General features: G+C 42.4%; 1 long non-coding RNA gene across 2 annotated transcripts; it reads left to right on the top strand.

The window, feature by feature from the left end:
* Nucleotides 1-6022: 6022 nt before the first annotated feature.
* On the top strand, nt 6023-20962 carry LOC113308957. Of its 2 annotated transcripts, XR_003340206.1 has the most exons (6): nt 6023-6152; nt 19727-19819; nt 20039-20221; nt 20382-20418; nt 20534-20648; nt 20724-20962. It is a non-coding gene; the product is annotated as an uncharacterized LOC113308957 (long non-coding RNA). The 2 variants fall into 2 exon arrangements; XR_003340205.1 differs by lacking the exons at nt 20382-20418; nt 20534-20648; nt 20724-20962 and having other exon boundaries at nt 20039-20234.
* Nucleotides 20963-22072: the final 1110 nt, after the last annotated feature.

Here is a 22072-nt window from a genome sequence, read left to right as displayed (position 1 = left end):
TCTGTGTGATATTTATTACACTTATTTCTAGTAAGGGTAATATGGTCATTTTTACAATCTGTAATATTTATTTCACTGATTTCCGATAAGGGTACTATGGTCATTTCGTCTGATATATTTCGTCTTCAGTTCATCTGAACGAGAAACTCAGGTCTATCTCTAGTAATCTGATATATTTCGTCTTCAGTTCATCCGAACGAGAAACTCAGGTCTAACTTTAGCAATCTTTGAACCTGTGATTTTCCAATCTGATATATTTCGTCTTCAGTTCATCCGAACGAGAAACTCAGGTCTAACTCTAGCAATCTTCCAACCTGTGATGTTTGAATCTTATATATTCGTCTTCAATTCATCCGAACGGGAAACTCAGGTCTAACTCTAGTAATCTTTGAACCTGTGATGTTCGAAACTGATATATTTCATCTTCAGTTCATCCGAACGAGAAACTCAGGTCTAACTCTAGCAATCTTTGAATCTGTGATGTTCGAATCTGATATATTTCGTCTCCAGTTCATCCGAACGAGAAACTCAGGTCTAACTCTAGTAATCTTTGAACATGTGATGTTCAATTTTGATATATTACGTCTCCAGTTCATCCGAACGAGAAACTTAGGTCCAACTCTAGTAATCTTTTAACCTGTGATGTTCAATTCTGATATATTTCGTCTCCAGTTCATCCGAACGAGAAACTTAGGTCTAACTCTAGTAATCTTTGAACCTGTGATGTTCAATTCTGATATATTTCGTCTCCAGTTCATCCGAACGAGAAACTTAGGTCTAACTCTAGTAATCTTTGAACCTGTGATGTTCAATTCTGATATATTTCGTCTTCAGTTCATCCGAACGAGAAACTCAGGTCTAACTCTAGTAATCCGATATATTTCATCTTCAGTTCATCCGAACGAGAGACTCAGGTCTAACTCTACTAATATTTGAACCTGGGATGTTGAAAACTGATATATTTCTAATCCAGTTCATCCGAACGAGAGACTCAGGTCTAACTCTAGTAATCTTTGAACCTGTGATTTTCCAATCTGATATATTTTGTCTTCAGTTCATCCGAACGAGAGACTCAGGTCTAACTCTACTAATATTTGAACCTGGGATGTTGAAAACTGATATATTTCCGATCCAGTTCATCCGAACGAGAGACTCGGGTCTAACTCTAGTAATATTTGAACCCGGGATGTTGAAAACTGATATATTTTTGATCTAGTTCATCCTAACGAGAGACTCAGGTCTAATTCTAGTAATATTTGAACCTGGGATGTTGAAAACTGATATATTTCTGATCCAGTCATCCCAACGAGAGACTCAGGTCTATATCTAGTAATCTTTGAACATGGGATGTTGAAAACTGATATATATCTGATCCAGTTCATCCTAACGAGATATTCAACTATAACTCTAGTAATCTTTGAACCCGGGATGTTGAATACTGATATATTTCTGATCTAGTTCATCCTAACGAGAGACTCAGGTCTAATTCTAGTAATATTTGAACCTGGGATGTTGAAAACTGATATATTTCTGATCCAGTTCATCCTAACGAGAGACTCGGGTCTAAATCTAGTAATCTTTGAACCTGGGATGTTGAAAACTGATATATTTCTGATCCAGTTCATCCTAACGAGAGATTCAGGTATAACTCTAGTAATCTTTAAACCTGTGATGTTGAAAACTGATATATTTTTGATCCAATTCATCCGAACGAGAGACTCAGGTCTAAATCTAGTAATCTTTGAACCTGAGATGTTGAAAACTGATATATTTCTGATCTAGTTCATCTTAACGAGAGACTCAGGTCTAATTCTAGTAATATTTGAACCTGGGATGTTGAAAACTGATATATTTCTGATCCAGTTCATCCTAACGAGAGACTCGGGTCTAACTCTAGTAATCTTTAAACCTGTGATGTTTAAAACTGATATATTTTTGATCCAATTCATCCGAACGAGAGACTCAGGTCTAAATCTAGTAATCTTTGAACCTGGGATGTTGAAAACTGATATATTTTTGATCCAGGTCATCCGAACGAGAGACTCGGTCTAACTCTAGTAATCTTTGAACTTGGGATGTTGAAAACTAATATATTTCCGATCCAGTTCATCCGAACGAGAGACTCAGGTCTAACTCTAGTAATATTTGAACCCGGGATGTTGAAAACTGATATATTTATGATCCAATTCATCCTAATGAGAGACTCAGGTCTAACTCTAGTAATATTTGAACCTGAGATGTTGAAAACTGATATATTTCTGATTCAGTTCATCCGAACGAGAGACTCGGGTCTAACTCTAGTAATATTTGAACCCGAGATGTTGAAAAATGATATATTTATGATCCAGTTCATCCGAACGAGAGACTCAGGTCTAACTCTAGTAATATTTGAACCTGGGATGTTGAAAACTGATATATTTCTGATCAATTTCATCCTAACGAGAAACTCAGGTCTAACTCTAGTAATATTTGAACCTGGGATGTTGAAAACTAATATATTTCTGATCCAGTTCATCTGAATGAGAGACTCAGGTTTAACTATAGTAATTTTTGAACCTGGGATGTTGAAAACTGATATATATTTCTGATCCAGTTCATCCTAACGAGAGACTCAGGTCTAACTCTAGTAATATTTGAACCCGGGATGTTGAAAACTGATATATTTCTGATCTAGTTCATCTTAACGAGAGACTCAGGTCTAATTCTAGTAATATTTGAACCTGGGATGTTGAAAACTGATATATTTCTGATCCAGTTCATCCTAACGAGAGACTCAGGTCTAACTCTAATAATCTTTAAACCTGTGATGTTGAAAACTGATATATTTCTGATCCAGTTCATCTGAACGAGAGACTCAGGTCTAAATCTAGTAGTCTTTGAACCTGGGATGTTGAAAACTGATATATTTCTGATCCAGTTCATCCGAACGAGAGACTCAGGTCTAACTCTAGTAATCTTTGAACCTGGGATGTTGAAAACTGATATATTTTTGATCTAGTTCATCCGAACGAGAGACTCAGGTCTAACTCTAGTAATATTTGAACCTGGGATGTTGAAAACTAATATATTTCTGATCCAGTTCATCCGAACGAGAGACTCAGGCCTATCTCTAGTTATTTCTCAACCTAAGACGGTAAAATTTCATATTCTACATCTTTAGTTCATCATAATGAGAAACTTAAGTCTATCTCTAGTTATCTCTTAACTTGATGGTAAAATCTGTTGGACAATTTGTCATTTTCTCTAAATTAAACTCAACTAAACATTGAAGCTACATCAACGTTATTAAGCGATTACTAGTCCGAATCGTATGATCGAAAATACCCATATTACATTTTTATCTAGAATTTAGAGCATTGAGAGCAAAGAATTTAACCCAAAAAAATCGATACTCGATCATCAAAAGAACACACATGCTAAAATATGTCTAACTTACAAAAAGTGGCTTTTTTCGGTCGGACGGTTTCTGATTTTCTCTAAAAACACACGAAAAATTTTCGGTACACCGTGATGTGCACCGTGATTTTGGTGTGAGAGAAAAAAAAGTTGGTGGACCTCACCTCTTACCCCACCCCCTTCAAATCTCCCCCAGGGATGCCCTAACAACCCTTAGATTTCTTCACGGTGCACTTTGCGGGACACACCTTCGGTGCGTGTATCATCTCTCAAAAACACATGTTTCTCAAAAGAACACACATGCTTCTCACACGCACCCCCTTAATCCGTATGAGAACCTCAAAAAAATGCTAGTCGTACGTGTTTTTTGATGGACAAATCTCAATCGTTAAACCTTTCCTTTCTGACGGACAAATCTCAACCACAAGACTTGGCCTTATCCCTTTCCCTAACTCTTCCCAATTTAAAAAACTTTATCTTTTTCTCTGAACCATTTTCCCTCAAATCCTCTCGAAGAAGAAGAAACCCTAACTTTCTCTGAAGCAAATTTCTCCGTCACTACAGATCTATAACTCTGATTTGTAAAGATGTAAGTATCGCTTGTTTTTCATCTCGTTGATGAAAGTTATCACTTGTTTTCTGTTGTTGTTTATCCCTCACTTTCACTGAATAGATTCTGTTCTTTATACGTTTGGGTTTAATTTTATTGTTTTTCGAAGCTGATGCTCTAATAATTGTGTCTACTTCTTTTTATTTTTAATATGTTGTGTCAGATTAGGGTTCTTAATTTGTAGAAAGCAAAAATCTAATTGACTGGATGAATAAATAGGAGTAGTGGGTTTGTTTTGAAAATTGAATTCAGTTGAACCACTAAAGTTTTTTTAATGGTACTTTAGTAGGGTGATGATCTTTAGTATGTTAATTAGGGTTTGTTGGATTTTGTTCTTCATATGTTTAGGGTAAGTATTTTTTTTTTTGTCTCAGGTCTTAATTTTGTATCCAATCGAATTGGATGAACAAATAGGAGAATTGAATTCCAGTTGACCCTTGTTAATTTTTTTAATGGTAGTTTAGTAGGGTGATAATGTTTAGTTGTTTATTGTGTGACCTCTTTGGATGAACAAATAGGAGAAGTGGGTTTGTTTTGACCCTTGTTAGTTTATTTAATGGTAGTTTATTAGGGTGATAATCTATAGTTATTCATTAGTTCCTGAACTGATGGATACAAGGAAACTTTAGTCCCAATTATAAGTGCAATGCATGAGTTCTTAGCATTAATTTGGCCTTGCTCATGTGATGTTTGTGATTTTGTATAACACATCTCTTTTCTAATGAAATGTCAATGTGCAATCTGATACAGGGCAAGGTACATTGAAGGATCTGTCAAGGAGAAGAACTTGGTAAATGAAACAATCAGGTTTTCCATGGAGTTGATACCAAAACCACGTGATGGCAATCACCAAGCCAGTTGGGATGCCTTTCTTGGAGAAGATTCAGAGTATAGTGATGTAAGTCCTATGGGTAAAAGACTGTTGTGACAATTTTTGTCCTTAGAGGTATTTATGATATGGGTAGAGGTATCTATGATATGGGTAGCTGCTTAATCTTATATTACCTTTTTGATGTAACTTTAACTTCTTATTTATTTTTCTCATTTTTGGTAGATGAGTACGGGTGAAAACTCCAACAACGCAGTTGGTCTTCTACCAAATCTTGCCGCTGATCCTCAATCTGGGATGCCTAATGGTGTAGGGTTGTCCTCGAGTGAACCTTCCAAGGTAATGACATATTTTCCCCTTGGGCTAAGGCTCAAGAGGTTAAATGTTGTACCTAGGGTAGCACATGAAATGGCATGGCACCGTCGATCACCTCAATGAATATGATGTGTCTTATTTTAGCTTTTTGAGCTCCTTAAGTTGCATGCTTTACTGTATTTGTAGAGCACATCTCTTATGGTTTAGTTATTGTTTATTTTAAGCACATAGTGCAGCTTTTGCTACATGTGTGACGGCCTGTTGTATATTTATGGAGCAAATCCCTTGACATTAGTCTAAGTTAGTTCCTCTTATGTTGACATTGACCCTTATTTTGTAGGTTTCATTTGTTTTACTATTTTGTGGATCACACAATGACATGCAAAACATACTTCCAGAATAATATTTAGTTGTGTCAAATGATGAACTTTCCCATTATACAATATATTATTATTTTGAAAGCTAACATCCCATACTTCTGATTACAGGGGATGGAAGGTTGTTTCTGTACATGGAGATAAAGCTCAGGGTGAGCGTAATCACTTGCATTATTCAAAGATGGAACTTGCCCATTAATGGTAAAGTCACCTACTACATGATGCCCATGGGCATATTTCTCAATGATAAGCAGTTTGTGTGATAGGGGTCCGCTTAGGACCAAAAATCCAATATGCACGTGAGCTAGTTGAATTAGTGTTTATCTGGTATTTGTAAATGCTCAAATAAAATAATCACTTAATGGCAACATGATAGAGAAAGGGAGAGAGGGAGGGGTGATTGTTTGTACTGGTGGAATATATACCCACAAAAAAGATTTATTTAGTGAACATTTAAATGTCTGCAGATAGCTACTGATGTAGCTGCTCAAGGATTCCCGATGTCGAAGTAGTGATCAACTACAACTTTTCTCTTACCACTGAGGACTATGTTCACGGAATAGGGAGAACTGGCCGAGCTGGTAAAAAGGGTGTGGCTCATACTTTCTTCATGCACGAAAACAGGGTATGATCTAAAGACCATTTTCTAAGTTCCTTTCCACCATTCCAAAAACTGCAGTGAGAAGGCAAAAAAAAGAAAAAAACTATGCTTTTTTCTTTTGGAATTCATTATATTCAATTCAATATAAGTGTGAACACACAAATCACGAAGGGATCCGAGTGCTCACAATCAATCATCATCATCTAAGGAGATTTGTGATGATGATATCCTAGTGTTGATTCATTGGCTCAAAACCTTCGGGTTTATCATAGCCTCATCTAACAACTCCATGCGAGGCGTTTGCGCACGGGATATAAGTACAAGCAAAGAAAACAAAACGTATAAGTAAAGATCCATGGGGCTAAATAAATATAAAGTGCTGAAATGTAAATAAGACCAAGGTTTACGTGGTTCAACACTAAGGCCTACGTCCACGGGGTTTGTTGTTTTACTATATTCTTCACGGTTACACGAATAGTCGAATGACTTTTGGGTTTACATGTTTCTCTCTTCTAAATGATTAACTTACACTTGCAAACTCTCTCTCTCTCTCCTTCCCTTCCTGATTCTTCCGATCTCCTTTCCTCTTGGTGGAGACGGGGTATTTATAAGGTTAGAATGTGGGACCCCTCTCTGATGACCGTTGGAACCTTATCTTCTTGTGTCCTTGCGTCTATCACGCAGAGGTATGCGTTTTCCCCTTGATCCCACAGGGGCATCCTCGCTCGTTCCACAGGTTGATCGACACGTACACTGCTCAGAGTGTTTAATGTGGGTAGTTGAGGGGTCTGCTCGTGTCAGACAAGTGTCTTCTGCCCCTGTCACGTCCGTGTCAGCTAACTTCCTCTCCACCGTTGATCCTAACTTCTCTTTTGGGGATGCGATAAAGTAACTCCTCGGGGTTTATTTGGTGTTTCGTGGCGCATCATGTTTTGATGTTTTGGCCTGCATGCTTTCCACGTATCTTTTTATATACACGTGTCTGATAGTGAGATATATGTGTACACAATTTGCCCCTTTTCTTCGGGCTTGAATGTCTAATGGGTGCCTTGAAGAAAAACTATCGTCGCATATTCTTCTCACTCCTAATAACTTTCCTAGATACTTGGGCACGTCTTTTATTCGTGCATTAACTGCTTATGTAACGGGCACGTTTCCCATTCCTCCATTAATTTCCTTCTCTTTCTTTCGGGTATATTAAGGAGAGAAAGAAAATTAATTTCATTCTTCCTAAACATTCTCTCAGTTTTCGTTCTTTTTGTTTTTCAGCCCTTAAATTTTCTGTGTCTTCATTGAACCTGTGACCTTAAATTCTCTGTCAGTCTTCATTGAACCTGTGATCTTAAATTCTCTGCACCTTAGCATTAATCACGCCCGCTTCCACTGTTTGTTTTCTTCTGCTGCTGTTTTTGCCGGTAAGTTTTTCTTTTCTTTTTTCCACTGTTTTACGCTGTGTTGATTTGTAAATTCTCTGCTACTGTTGTTCCTTGTTTGTGATGAAGAACTTCTTTTTGATGCTTGCATACTAGTTTGCCCCTGTTCTTTATCTTAAATCAAGGAAGCCACTGTTTTGCTTGTATTTGAGTTTTTGAGGGTCTGAATTTTATGGAATTTTGAGCATGTATACTAATTTTAGGGTTTCTGCGTTATCGTGTGTATTGCTATTGATGTGGTTTTTTGATCTTTGGTAATGTTTTTGAATGTGTGTAACTTGTTCTTGATTTTAATCTTTTCGCAGCCATGTCTGACCGTCCGCGGCTTACTTGTCAGACTCCTGGTTCTGGTCTATCGAGATCTCCTCCGCGTAGAGAGTCTCAAGATGATGTCGTCGGAGTCGAGTTTCTTCTGGAGCGAAGGCCTCGTCTTCTAGGGAAGAGATTCCTCCGACAAATCCTTCTGGTTCCCGAAGAGTCTTCGATCGCGCAGCGTCTCGTCCTCGTGATGATATTAGGAGTACGCAGGCTCCGCCTCGTGCTGTTGCTTTTGACGTTCCTCCTCTACGTTCGTTAGTGCCCGAGCATCATCTGCGGTCCCCTCCAACTTTTAAAGGGAAGAATACGAAGGGTGTAGTTCCGAGGGCTGAATCTTCAAAGAATCCTCCGTGAAGAGAAAAGCTTCCGAAGCGTTCATTAGTTCATCCGGCCCCGCCGAGGAGGATGAGGCTGCCCCCTTGATACGTAGTGTCTCGGTTAGTAAGAAAAAAGTAACCTTCAAGCATATTGATCTCGAAATATTCAAGGAAAAGCATGAGCTTCAAGCCTTCGGGGTTCGTTTCTATGCCCCTGAGGATGATATTACTTATGAGCTTATCTCAAAGTATGAGTTCGATGAATTTCATTTGTTAACGACGGTTGGAGCGTTCGAAGCTGGTCTTATGCTGCCGTTGTACAAATCAGGTGATTCCTTCTACTATGACGTGCTCGCTAGTCGTGAAGGCTCTTCCACCAATACTCACAGCCGTTCCGTATCCCAACTATCGGGGAATTATCTCCGCGCCCTGAAGGAGTGCTATCTGCGGAGTAAGGGGGAACGTCGATGACTTGCTACGTCCCCAATCCCGCGGAGAAGGAATGGTATACTCCTGAGAATTTCAATAACTCCTTCGGTGATTACGTCAATAGTAGGAACCGCAAGCCGTGGAGTGTCAGCCTTCGGAATCTCGCTGCTCCTCGGGGCGAGATTCGTCTGTTAAATGAGGTCAGCGATGCCAAGCTGAAGTATGTTCCTGGCACGGAGGGGTCTAGTCATCGGAAACTCTTCCCAGCGCCGAGAGGATCAAGCGCGATCATGACTACGAGTGGCACGCCACCGTTATCGAAATAGTTGGTCCGTGGGCTTACGGTTGGATTCCTGGTCCCCGCGGTTGGCGGCCTACCGAGAGTAGTAAGCCACGCGAGTCTCCTCCTGCTCGTTATGGAGATTTCTGTCCCTGGCGTTTGAACTTTGCGGGTATGAATTTTCCTTATGCCCTTGACGTCGTAGAGGGAGACGAGGAGGAAGGTTCTGGTGCTATACTTCCACCGAAGAATACCTCAACTGCTCAGGTACGCGGATTCTAGCTGCGCTTCTTCTTTTAGAAATTCATCTGACGGGAAAAATAATTCTTTTTGTGGTGTTGTTTTTCAGGTGTTGAAGAAGAAAAAGATTAAGCCGAAGCAGTCTTCTACTATTGTGATGGGCGAGGCTGAGGCCCAAGAAGAAGTTACTAGTCCAGTGAACGAAGAGTTTGCTGAGGATGAGGAGATTACAGATGGGGAGGAACGTACTGGTACTTCCCCTATCAATGTCGAAGAAGAGGTCTTCGTTGGTCATGTTGGTGATGAAGGAAGGAACAAAGCCGTGGTGGCTGATGGCGTTGTTATTGGGGCATTTCTGTCCCTGCTGGTGATGTCGCGGATACCCTTCCCGCCTCTCAAGAATTTTCTTTTGATCGGATGTACTCCACGGGGGTTCTTTGACGATGCCCTCGATTTTCCCGAGGACTTCTCTTTACTTTCCCCCAATGATAATTGGGATGTTCTTGGTGGTGATGGTAATGGAGACGCTACTGTTGAAGATGGTGGCGCGGAGGAGCATGCTGCGCATGTAGGCGCGGAGGAGCATGCCGACATTTGTGCTGAGGGGCCGTGTCAGAGAAGGGGAAATCGGTCATTGATGCGCCTGCTGATAATCTTCCCCCCAGTCGGACGTCTGAGGGGAGGACGCCATCATGGATTGGTTCAAGGAAAAGAATCTTCTATTTGTCCTCATCCCCCCTGTTGTTGCTGGGGAAAAGGAATCTACTGCGTATACCCGTCGCATGATGGAGATGTCTTCTAAGGCGCGGGTGTCTGAAGCCTGGGGAAAAAATTTGAGTGTTCCCGAAGCTACCCTTGTGCCGGAGCCTCCTACTTCCGTTGCAGATATGATGGCCATCGCCGACGGGTATCAATATGGCTTTCCGCAGCAGCGTGTCTTGGAGGTAAATTTTCGTACATACTTTTTCGTGACATCGAATGCTTCGGTGAAATAATGTTTGTCATCTTGATGTGTAGATGATGAGGAGTGAGCATTGTAACCACGTGCTGTATCAGTTCTTCAAAGCGAAATCTCTGAAGCTCGAGGCTAAGCTTCGTCACAGAGAAAAGGAATTATCTGCGGCTGAGGTGGAAATAGAAGAACTGAAAAAGCCTCAAGGAGAAAGAAAGCTGGGTGAAGCAGAGGCCGGTCTTCGTTCCGAGCTTGTTGCTGTTCGCGCTGAGTTAGAGCAAACTCGCAGCCAAGTTTCAACTTTCACAGGTTTGGTTCTTTTTCCCTCGCAGTATGTCGTCATTCCTCTATTTCTTAGTTGTTCTGTCTGAGTCTCCCCACCCTATCTCCAGTGGGTGGCGTCCCCGAGCTGATATGGCTTCGAAACGAAAGAGCTCGGCAAAAATCTCGTATTAGAGATCTGGTTGAGAAAATTAAGAATGAAGCCAAGAAATGGGATGCTCGGGCTGAGGTATGGCGCGCGAGGCATGTTCAGATGGTCGACATGCAAAATCTGTACAACCATGATCGTGCTTTATTTAATGGCACACTGCTGTGGACACGTGATAGTCTGCGGGAAGCCCGTGAGCGTACTTCCTTGCTGGAGTCTAGGATTCAGCTGCTGGAAGAAGAATTACAGAAGGCTCGATCCATTCCTCTTTCACAGGGGTTAAGGATAATATGCTCTGTCTTGTCAGAGAAAGAGATGATGCCCGTGCCGAAGCCCTGCTCTAGCAAGCCTTGCTTCCGCGTCCGCGTTGAAGTAGCTCGTCAGGCTGAGTCTGAGAGGAATCTTGAAGTGTGTATGTACAGACTTAGCAAAGGGGTCTCAGAGATAAATAAAGAGGTCGACCACCTTCGTCACATGGACTCGATGAAGCAGGTAGAATTAGATGCCTGTCAATTTACTCTCACCAACCTTCAACTAGACTATAAGAAATTATCCGCGGAATATGACCATCTTGATGAAGCGCGAGATGCGGTTGTTAATGAGTATGAAGAGGCTTCGGCTTGTGTCGAAGGTATAATCCTATTTCATCGAGTGTGACCGTGTTTTTTTTCTGCGCTAACTCCGTGGTGTTGTCTTTTTCAGAGCTCGAGGGACACCTTCGCGTCACAAATGAAAAACTTGAAAAGGCTCAATCTTCCTTAGCGCAGCAGGAAGAACAGACCAATCATTTCAAGAATTTAGCGGCAACCCGCGAGGAGGCCGTTGGTGCTGCTTCTAGAGAAGTGAATCGGCTATCTTCGTTATTATCCCAAGCCCAACAGCGGACAACAGTTATTAAGCACAAGGCTCGTTGTCAATTGGCTGAGGAGACGAACAAGATGCTGGAGAGGATAGAACTTGGCCTAAAGAACGAGCATGGTCTCGTGAAGAACTATCCTCGTCGTCCAGTTCCTTCTGCCTTGCCTGCTCCTCGGGACCCTCTTCTGGTGGGAGCGTCCCTTCAAGTCTTCGGAATAATCCTGCCGATGGGGCAGCAATCTAGGCAGAGACCGCAGCATTTTGTAGGGGCCGCGGCATCATTATCCTTCCCTTTTTGTAATCATGTAACAAGAATATTTTTTGCTGATATCCTGTAAAAGGAATATTTTTTGATGTGTATCCTTGAATTGGCCTTTCACTTTTTGTAATCATCCTTTATGAAATGGATCCTTTTCTTGATATACCTGCAATGTTGGTTTGTTTTTATTTTAAGCATTTGTGAAAAAACAAAACAAAAGTTTTTAAGTGTTTGGTGCGATACTGAAGGAAGGTACCTTCGTGATCGTCTTGAGACCTGTCACCCCGCTGGCGAATCCTGGGCCAGAGGATTCCCAGACGGTGGGGGCCGGGGCAACGTTCTAGGATATGGGATTAAAATATTTACACACCCATTCCGTCGACCCGTTGCCTTAAGATTGGTTGGGTATCTCTTTCTGCTGGGTGCCTTCCCCCTGGTCTTACACTTATGGACACTGATGGGGGAGCCCTGAGAGATTGTAGATTAACTACTTTCCCCAATATTGTCGATAGATTCCGCTGACTTGATAATTTGAAAGCTTGTTTGATTGATAAGTTGAGGCCTGCAATTCCTCTTCCAGAGATAGAAACATGTGGAGCGGTCAGGCTCCCTTCTTCTTCTGGTACACTCCAAGCAGATTCAAGTCTGCGTTGCTCCTATGGGAAGTATGGTTTGAGCCACTTAGCATTCCAAGGATGCCGGAGGACCTCGCCTTTTAGATTACGAAGGTAGTAGGAACCGTTACCCGCAACGTCGTGTATTAAAAAGGTCCTCCCCACGTAGGTGTGCTAATTTTCCCCATTTCTTTTCTTGCTGATACCGTGGGATTGTTCTCAACACATACTGCCCCTCTACAAAATTCCGAGCTTTACCTTTTTGTTGTACTCCCTTGCTAGTCTTCGTTGATAATTTTCCATCTTTTGTAATGCGACTTCCCTTCTTCCTTCCAAGTCGTCCAACCTTTCTAACATCATATCTGTTGTGAGGTTTTTCTCCCAAGCTTCGGTCTTCGTGGTTGGCATGAGGATTTCAGGTATGACTGCTTCAGCTCCATAAGTTAGAAGAAACGGGGATTCCCCGGTGGCGGATCTTCGTGTTGTCCTGTATGCCCATAACACATTGTGCAGTTGTTCGCACCATCTTCCCTTATGCTCGTCTAATTGTTTTTTGAGTATAAGGGCGAGGGTCTTGTTGGTAGCTTCCGCTTGTCCGTTGCTTTGAGGGTATATGGGGGTGGACTTGTTCTTTCTTATTTTGAAAGTATCGAAGAGCATGTCTATATTTTTCCCTGTAATTGCTTGCCATTATCAGATACATTTCAGCGGGTATACCAAATCTGCAAATGATGTTCTGGAATATGAAAGTAAACACATCCGCGTCTCTGATCCTGGCCAAGGCCTTAGCCTCCACCCATTTACTGAAGTAGTCCGTGGCTACTATCAAAAATCGTCTTTTCCCTGATCCTTCGATGAAAGGCCCGACGATGTCTACGCCCCATTTTGCAAATGGCCACGGGCTATCGACGGAGTTTAACATTGTCGCCGGCGCGTGGATCTTTTTTGCGAAGCGCTGACATTCTTCACATCGTCGGGACATCCTCGCGGCATCCTGTATCATTGTCGGCCAGTAATATCCTTGCGTTTTTGCTTTGTCAGCTAGTGATCTCATGCCGCTATGATTCCCCGCGTCACCATAATGGATATCATTTAGAATTCGATGCCCCTCTTTCCGGGACAAGCAACGTAGTAATGGTCCAAGGAAGGATTTCTTATACAGGACCCCATCCCGAAGATCATATCTTCCCACTTTGGAGAGTATCTTCCTAGCTTGTTTCTGATCCGCAGGTAAGCTTCCTTTTTCGAGAAAGGCATGGATTGTCCACTCTCCAGTCATCTTCGTTGCTGAAGTCTTCGTCTTGATTTGCTCTTGACAGGATATCCTCTTCGTCAAAGTCATTATGGATGTCTTCTCCTACCTGGTCTTCGATATTTTCTTCCACTGTATCTTGATTGGTAGCGAAGGAGAATTGAGATGCAATCGAAGGCTCGTATACCCTTGCTATTTTAATAGCTTCGACATTTTTATCCCTCAGCATGGATGATATATATGCTAGGGCATCCGCGTGCCTGAGGTCCCTTCTGCATAAGTGCCGGAACTTAATGTTCGGGATTTGTGATGCCAATGTTTGGACCAAGGCCATGTAAGCTGAGAGGGTGTCATCGTACACATTATACTCGAGCCCTATTTGCCGTATGACAAGCTGCGAATCACTTGTCAGCCTTACATCGGTTACCCCCATCTCTATTATTATACGGAGGGCGTGTACGACAGCTTCGTATTCAACAATGTTGTTGGTATGCTCTTTGAATTCCAATCTAAGTGCCTGTATAATCCTTTCTCCAGTTGGGGTGATAATGACAATGCCTATTCCTCTCCTTCTTCCTTATTTTTGGATCCGTCGACGAAGACTTCCCATTGTCTTTGACTCGCAGGTTCGAGGATATCCATTGGATCCTTGTTTTCTTCCTCGGCTTCTGGTATTCCCTTAATCTCTTCGTCGTTGTCAAGGGGGAGGTCTGCTAAGAAATCCGCCAGAACTTGGGACTTCCGAGAATGTTGAATTTCATGAATGATGTTGAATTGGTCCAGATGGGTGTTCCATTTGGCTATTCGGCCCACTTTTCCCGTGCTTTTGAGGACTGCTTCCAATGGTGCTTTGCATGGGACCCTGACGAGGTGAGTTAGGAAGTAGGTTCTCAGTTTTTGGGTAGCCCATACCAGTGCGAGGATGAGTTGTTCAATCTTAGTATAATTTCTTTCCGCAGAATTGAGGGTCTTGCTGACGTAATAGATAGGTTGTTCTATCTTTGTATTGGTTTTGACTAATACCGCGCTGACTGCGTCCTCTGTTGCTGCTATGTACAGTGCCAAAACCTCGTCAGGGTCTGGCTTCTGCAGGATCGGGATTGAGGCTAGGTGTTCTTTGATTTTTTGGAATGCTTCCTCGCATTCAGCGGTCCATTCGAACCTGCTCCCTTTTTTGAGAATATTGAAGAAATGTTTGCATTTGTCCGAAGACCGTGCAATAAATCTGCCCAACGCTGCTATAGATCCATTGAGCTTCTGTACTTCCTTTAAATTCTTTGGGGACGGCATCTCTACTATGGCTTGAATCTTTGCTGGGTCTACCTCGATGCCCCTTTTTGTTACCAGATACCCGAGGAACTTCCCCGAGGTGACACCGAAAGTACATTTCTCCGGATTCACTTTCATGTGATGCTGTCTCATTGCTTCGAAGATATTCCTCAGGTCCTGGTGGTGATCTTTACGCAGCTTGCTTTTGACGAGCATGTCGTCAACGTAGACTTCTAGGGTTCCTCCAATCCATGGCTTGAAGATAGCATCGACCATCCTTTGGTATGTTGCCCCTGCGTTTCGAAGTCCGAAAGGCATTCTAGTATAGCAATAAAGGCCATGTGGGGTGTAGAACGCTGTGTGTGGCTGATCTTCTTCTGCCAGGGCTACTTGGTTGTAACCAGAATCCGTCCATGAATGACAGTCTCTTCGTACCCTTCACTGCTTCAACCAGTTGATCTATGCTCGGCAGGGGATAGCTGTCCTTTGGACATGCCTTGTTGAGATTAGTAAAGTCGATGCATATTCTAACCCCTCCATTTTTCTTAGGAACAATGACCATGTTGGAGATCCAGGTAGGATACTTGACTTCCTTGATAAATCCTGCGTCTAGTAGTTTCCGAAGTTCTGTTTCTACTGCCTCATGATACTCTGGAGCTACTTTTCGTATTTTCTGCCTGAACGGGGGCGTGCCCGGTTTGATGCGTAGTTCATGTTGGATTACTTTTGGGTCAATCCCCGGCATATCTCCTAGCTTCCAGGCGAACACATCCGCGTATTCCTTAAGTAATTTGGTTAAGGAATGTTCCCTTCCTTCGTCCATTATGGTCCCGATTTTGATCATCTTCGGGTTTTCTTCCGTTCCTATGTTGATTTCCTTTACGGGCTCCACTGGTGTGAACACAGGCTTCGGGTTTCCGAGGACTGGGACGTTTTTAATTGCTATTTAGCGTGTTTCTGTTCTTCGCTGGTTGTTGAAGTACTTGTTTCTCTGTGCTTAGGACATTATCATCTTTCGTCAAGCCCTTCCCTGTAGTTTCCTTGAGGAACAGGTCTATGGCCTTCTCTTTCGCGGTTTCTTGATTTTTTACTCTTCGGATTTTTCGCTGCTCTTCTTGCTCGTTGTTGATATGATCCTGAGTGGCCTGGCACTCTCGCGTAGTGATCCGATCTCCCTTGATTTCCATTACTCCCTCAGGTGTTGGAAATCTGAGATATTGGTGGTATGTTGCCGCAACTCCTTTGAGCTTATGTATCCATTTTCGTCCAATAATAGCGTTGTAGGGGGAAGGGGTGTCCACCACACTGAATCGGGTTTCCAGTTTCATGGGCCCTGCGTTAACCTGCAACACGATGTCTCCCAAGGGCTTCGTGGCTGCTCCATTGAATCCGTAGATGGTGTGATAAGAGGTCATTAACTGTTCATCATGGAGCTTCATCCGTTTGAATGCATCGTAAATAGGACGTTTACGGAGCTTCCCCCTCTATGAGGATCTTTTTGAGGTTACATCCAGCTACTGGTAGTGTTAGGACCAAGGGATCGTTATGGTCTTCCATATCTTCTTCGATATCCTCGGCATCGAAGATGATAGGAGATTCCATCCATTCTTCGTGTTCGTCCACCACTATCCCATCGACCTTATATAATTCGCAGCGGTCTTCGAATTGCTTCCGTAACCTCTTTCCTATCTGCGCTGTAAGTGAGGGTCCTGTGGCTTCAGAACACGAGATGGTGTTGATTGTTCGGTTTCCTTCCGGAAGTTGGACTGGTTTGGTTCGCTTGGATCTGTCCTCGGTAACATCCTTTCGTACGTAATGTTTGAGCTCTCCCGCATCAATTAATTTTTGGATCATTATTTTAAGGTTCTTGCACTTTTCGGTCTGGTGTCCGTTGAAACAGTGATATTCACAGTAATCTTTAGACTTCTCGGATCTCGGGGTGCTTTCCCTTAGACCATGGCCACTCCAAGTTTTCCCTCCCTTTGATCTCTCGTAGGATACGAGCATAGCTAGCGTTGAGTTTCGTGTAAACTTGATCTTCGAATTTTCGGTCACCTGTCTTCGTTCATCCCTTCGTTCCTTCCTATCTTCGTGAGGTCTCTCCCCTGAGCAACTCCTTTTGGCCCCATTGGTTTGTTCCGCTGAATTGGTGCGGTGAGACCTCTGCGGATATGCCCTCGGGTTTTCCCGTTGAATTTCTTCAAGTCGAGCGTGCTTTTCGATAATTATTCGAAGATCTCCCTCTGTCTTAGGCACGCTCCCATGAATTTCAACAAATAGGGGACTCATTCGGTCTAAGCCCCATTTGTAGCAATTGATGCTTACCACTGGGTCCACGCTCCCTATGGCTTGGCAGATCTTGTGCCATCTGTTAGTGTACTCCCTCGTGGTTTCCTTGTAGCCAATCGCTAGTGAAAAGAGCTTATCCATTCCGGTGTTTACAGTCTTGTTGTACATATACGTTCTTAAGAATTTCTCTGCGAGTTGGTCGTATGAGTGGATGGAGTTTGGTGGCAGATTATCGAACCATGATAACGCCGATCCCTTCAGGCTTGACGGGAAGTATCTGCAGAGTACGGCGTCGTTCTGACCCCATCTAGCTAAGACACGGTTGTAGTACCGAATATGTGCAGCAGGGTCGCTGGATCCATCATAGCATTCGAACGTTGGGACAGGGCATTTCAGTGGAATAGGGGTGTTGGCCAAGCGATGAGTTAAGGGCGTGGAGTTAGCTTCTCTCATGACCTCTTCTAACCTCCCCCCGCCTTGTTTATTTTTTAATTGCCTGATCTCGGCCATCATCTCATCTCGTAGTTCTTCCATTGCGCGGTGGTGCCCTAAATTCTTCTGTCGTTACCGTCTGACTCTCCATCGTCATAATCCGGGTCGGATACGCTACTTCCCCTTGTCGCGTCTTCATTAGCCGCTATGACGACTCTACAGTCTCGGTTTGGCTCTGGTGCTTTGGAGTTTGCTTCATCAAGTTGTTGGCTGGTCTTCGTGCTTAGAGCAATCCGCTCCTTTAAATCTTGATTTTCTCTGGCCAACAGGGCTACACATCTGCGTAAACCTGCTGGCTCTTCTTCAGTTCCTCAAGCTCAGCCATCAGTCGGTGTGATTGGTTGGACCCCTGATTGGGGTCCCAGCGCGTGCTACTACAGCCATGGTGCCGCCCTCCTCCATGGTCTGCACTAAAGGTGGCAGGGGTTCAGCTTCGGTTGCTGGCATTTCCAAATTGGGGAGTGCCCCTCTGCGGTGCTAGAGCCGCCGGTATGGTTTGATTTTGATCATTTGTTGGTGGCATTCCAAAAGTTAGAAGGTGCACGGGTTGGAATGTTCTGGATTCATCCACCCTTTCTCTTGGTTGATTAAGTTGATTCATGGCGCAAGTATTGCTAGCCTCTGCAGCCTTCGGGACTACCGCAGCCGCACCGTACTTTGTCGCTGCTGCTCTGAGAGCCGCCGCTGCAACTGAATTAGCGTTCATAGGTGAAGTGATTTCCGCAGTATCTTGCCTTTGACTGGTCATTTTAGCTTTATCTCCTTCTGCTTGCTTCGGTGATGACCGGGTTGTCCTGGGTGGTTTCTTTTGACAAGCTTTGGATTTCCTGCTTCCTGCGTCTTTTCCATCACTTTCCTTTTGTTGACAATGAAATCTCGCGAAACCTCGCCTTCTTTACTCACAATACGTCTTTCTGCATAAGGCATTTTCAAACTAAAAACGGGAAATCCGCGTGAAGCGGTTAGTTGACGAAATACATTCTTCCTGGAGAGGATAATACACACAAGTTATAATAACGGGTTAAAGTTTACTAAAGGAGATCCTTAGTATAAAACTCGAAAAACCCCCCAGAGAGACGGTTCGCATGAGATTTAAAGAAAATCGTAATCTGCGGATTAGAACAATAAATCTTATCGAACATAAAAGGTGGGTTTTTAACACAATACAGTTAACAAATGATCTATACGGTCCGAGCTGATAAATCAGAGCAATATAGCCAATTTAAAATGAAATCACAGGATAAGATAAATCTTTTACCGGGAGAAGTCCCTGTTTCTGCGCCAAATGTGAACACAAATCACGAAGGACCGAGTGCTCACAATCATCACATCATCTAAGAGATTTGGTTGATGAGGATATCCTAGTGTGATTCATTGGCTCAAACTTCGGGTTTATCATAGCCTCATCTAACAACTCCATGCGAGGCGTTGCGCACGGGATATATAAGTACAAGCAAAGAAAACAAAACGTATAAGTAAAGATCCATGGGGCTAAATAAATATAAAGTGCTGAAATGTAAAATAAGACCAAGGTTTACGTGGTTCAGCACTAAGGCCTACGTCCACGGGATTTGTTGTTTTACTATATTCTTCACGGTTACACGAATAGTCGAATGACTTTGGGTTTACATGTTTCTCTCTTCTAAATGATTAACTTACACTTGCAAACTCTCTCTCTCTCTCCTTCCCTTCCTAATTCTTCCGATCTCCTTTCCTCTTGGTGGAGACGGGGTATTTATAAGGTTAGAATGTGGGACCCCTCTCTGATGACCGTTGGAACCTTATCTTCTTGTGTCCTTGCGTCTATCACGCAGAGGTCTGCGTTTGCCCCTTGATCCCGCAGGGGCATCCTCGCTCGTTCCACAGGTTGATCGACACGTACACTGCTCAGAGTGTTTAATGTGGGTAGTTGAGGGGTCTGCTCGTGTCAGACAAGTGTCTTCTGCCCCTGTCACGTCCGTGTCAGCTAACTTCCTCTCCACCGTTGATCCTAGCTTCTCTTTTGGGGATGCGATAAAGTAACTCCTCGGGGTTTATTTGGTGTTTCGTGGCGCATCATGTTTTGATGTTTTGGCCTGCATGCTTTCCACGTATCTTTTTATATACACGTGTCTGATAGTGAGATATATGTGTACACAATAAGTTTTAATGTGAGCACCACCACAGGGTCTCGCTGGGGAGTTGGTGAATTTTCTTAGAGAAGCTGGACAGGTTGTGCCTGAATCCCTTATGAAGTTTGGCACTTATGTGAAGAAAAAGGTGATCGTCTCACAGTGGACAACTTGTCTTGCATTTTTTTTTGTCATGTGAATTCATAACATGGTTGGGGAGTAGGGTGGGGCCATGCTTTAAGCATATCGATATGTGGAATGCTATGAGAGTGCAACAGCTTAAGTGCTTGACAGATAATATGTTCTCGTGTCGAAATTTTGCTTGATTGCAGAGCTGCATGACTAATATCTCAGTTACTTGTTTCAGGAATCTAAGCTCTATGGAGCCCACTTCAAGGAAATTACTGCAGATGCTCCAAAGGCGACATAGATCACCTTCGACAATTCAGATGAAGATTGATTGTATCTTCTGCAAACAGCAAAAGCTCCCATCCTGCTTCACTTTCGGTGTCGGATGAATGCCAAATAGTGGTTTGTTTGAGATAAATCAGTAAGTGTTGGTCTTTGTCAATCAGTAGTATCTGGCATGGATCTTGTTCCAAGTTATCCTACCAAACATACGAGTTATTTCTCTTAACATTCTTGTTCTTTTACTTTTTTATATTGCTAACCAAGTGTAGTGGTTTGATGATGAAAACTCGTACTTGAAGGCCATTGATTTTGGCTTGTCCGATTTTTTGAAACAAGGTGATTTTTCACTCTCTTGGGTGCTGATCATATTATTCAGAAATAAAATTAGGCTTCTTTAGCTTTGGCTGTTAAAAATAGGTTTCTAACTTCTAATTAATCTGACACGATGCAGATGAAAGGCTTAATGACATCGTTGGCAGGTCATTCTTGGATTAGTAATTACAATGATATTCAGGCTCATGAAAGCCTATATGCGCTCATCATCTCTACATAAAGCTGCGTTAAGAGTGAGTACTTTAACATTCACAAAATCTGCTTTGTTGATCATGTCTCATAATTTGTCCACGCCCCTTGCTTTTCAGGCATTGTCCAACCTTGTGGTTTACTTTTGGCTAGGAATGTCGTCCAGGGGTTAGTCGTGGGAGAGTTCGAGAGATTTTAACGTATTTAGGTTTTATCCTGTTAGTCCTGAGGGAGTTTGAGGGAGTCTCTCCAAATCTCCGTTAGTCGTGGGGGAGTTTAGAGGAGTCTCCTAAACTCTCTACAAAACACATGTTAGTCGCTGTAGAGTTTAAAAAAAGCTCTCGAACTCCCTGTTAGTCATAAAACCCTACAATACTACGGAGTTGGTTGCTTTGGGGAGTTCGAAGGAGTTTTTAGTGTATTTTGGTCTCACAACAAATCTCTCAAAAAAGAAATTTGGGAAGGAGTTTGGTGCGTAGAAAACCATAGGAGAAAGAAGAGGAAACGTTTTTTTCCAGGTATGTTTTTTTTCTTCTTTGATCTCCATGATTGTTTATAATAGTTTGATTTGTATACTATTTTGATTGTTTTTCATATCTTTGATCTCCATGATTGTTTATTTTGATTGTGTGTATAGTTTTTTTTTGTGGGTACTCTCTCTCTGTCAAAACCCTAATTTGTGGTTCAAAAGATCTTGGTAAGAAATTGCATGATTTGATTATAATGATATCTTTAAATTCAACCGTTGGAATATGATGAAATTTGAGTATGTCGTAGTTTACCTTGTTATAGAAGTACAGTAAAATTTTCACGCGGATCAGGTCACGTTTGCTACTGCAAAGCTTGCACAATATATGACTATGGTCTGCTGAGTTTAAATCTCGAATAGGGGACTGCTTCCTATTTATCTCATTCTCCGCTTATCGGACAAAGCTGAAATTTTAGTATGATATTTGTATATATGAAGGTTACCTACTGTAGAAATTTCATGAAGTTCTGATCACTTTAGGTACACCAAAGTGTGAGAAATCCAGAACTGAATTCTGTATGCACGTATTGAAAGTAGTCGGGTTCTGAGTAATGTATCTTTTTAATGAACCGTTGGAATGCTATGATTTTTGAGTGTGTTGTGGAATATTGAGTTGTAAGTGTACCATAATAATTTAAAGAGGATCAGTTAAGTATTAGTACTGCAAAGATTGGACAATTTGAAACTGTGTTTCGGTGAAACAGAATTCCTTTACAACTATCTTCATAATTTGTTATGTCATCATGCATTAATTGGCTTGCTACTTTGCATGGGTGTCATTGAGAATCACTATCACTTGTTAATTCATCTTATTTAGACAAATACTTCTCTTCTATTTTATATGCCAAAGTTCAATACAGTGACGTACTTCATTCCGTATTGGCGTGTTTTAGCCAATTCATACGGTGCTTTTGTTATAATGATATCTTTAAATTCAAC

This window comes from Papaver somniferum, chromosome 9, assembly GCF_003573695.1.
Source record: "Papaver somniferum cultivar HN1 chromosome 9, ASM357369v1, whole genome shotgun sequence".
NCBI classification, from domain to species: domain Eukaryota; kingdom Viridiplantae; phylum Streptophyta; class Magnoliopsida; order Ranunculales; family Papaveraceae; genus Papaver; species Papaver somniferum.
This window is presented reverse-complemented; position numbering and strand designations above follow the sequence as displayed.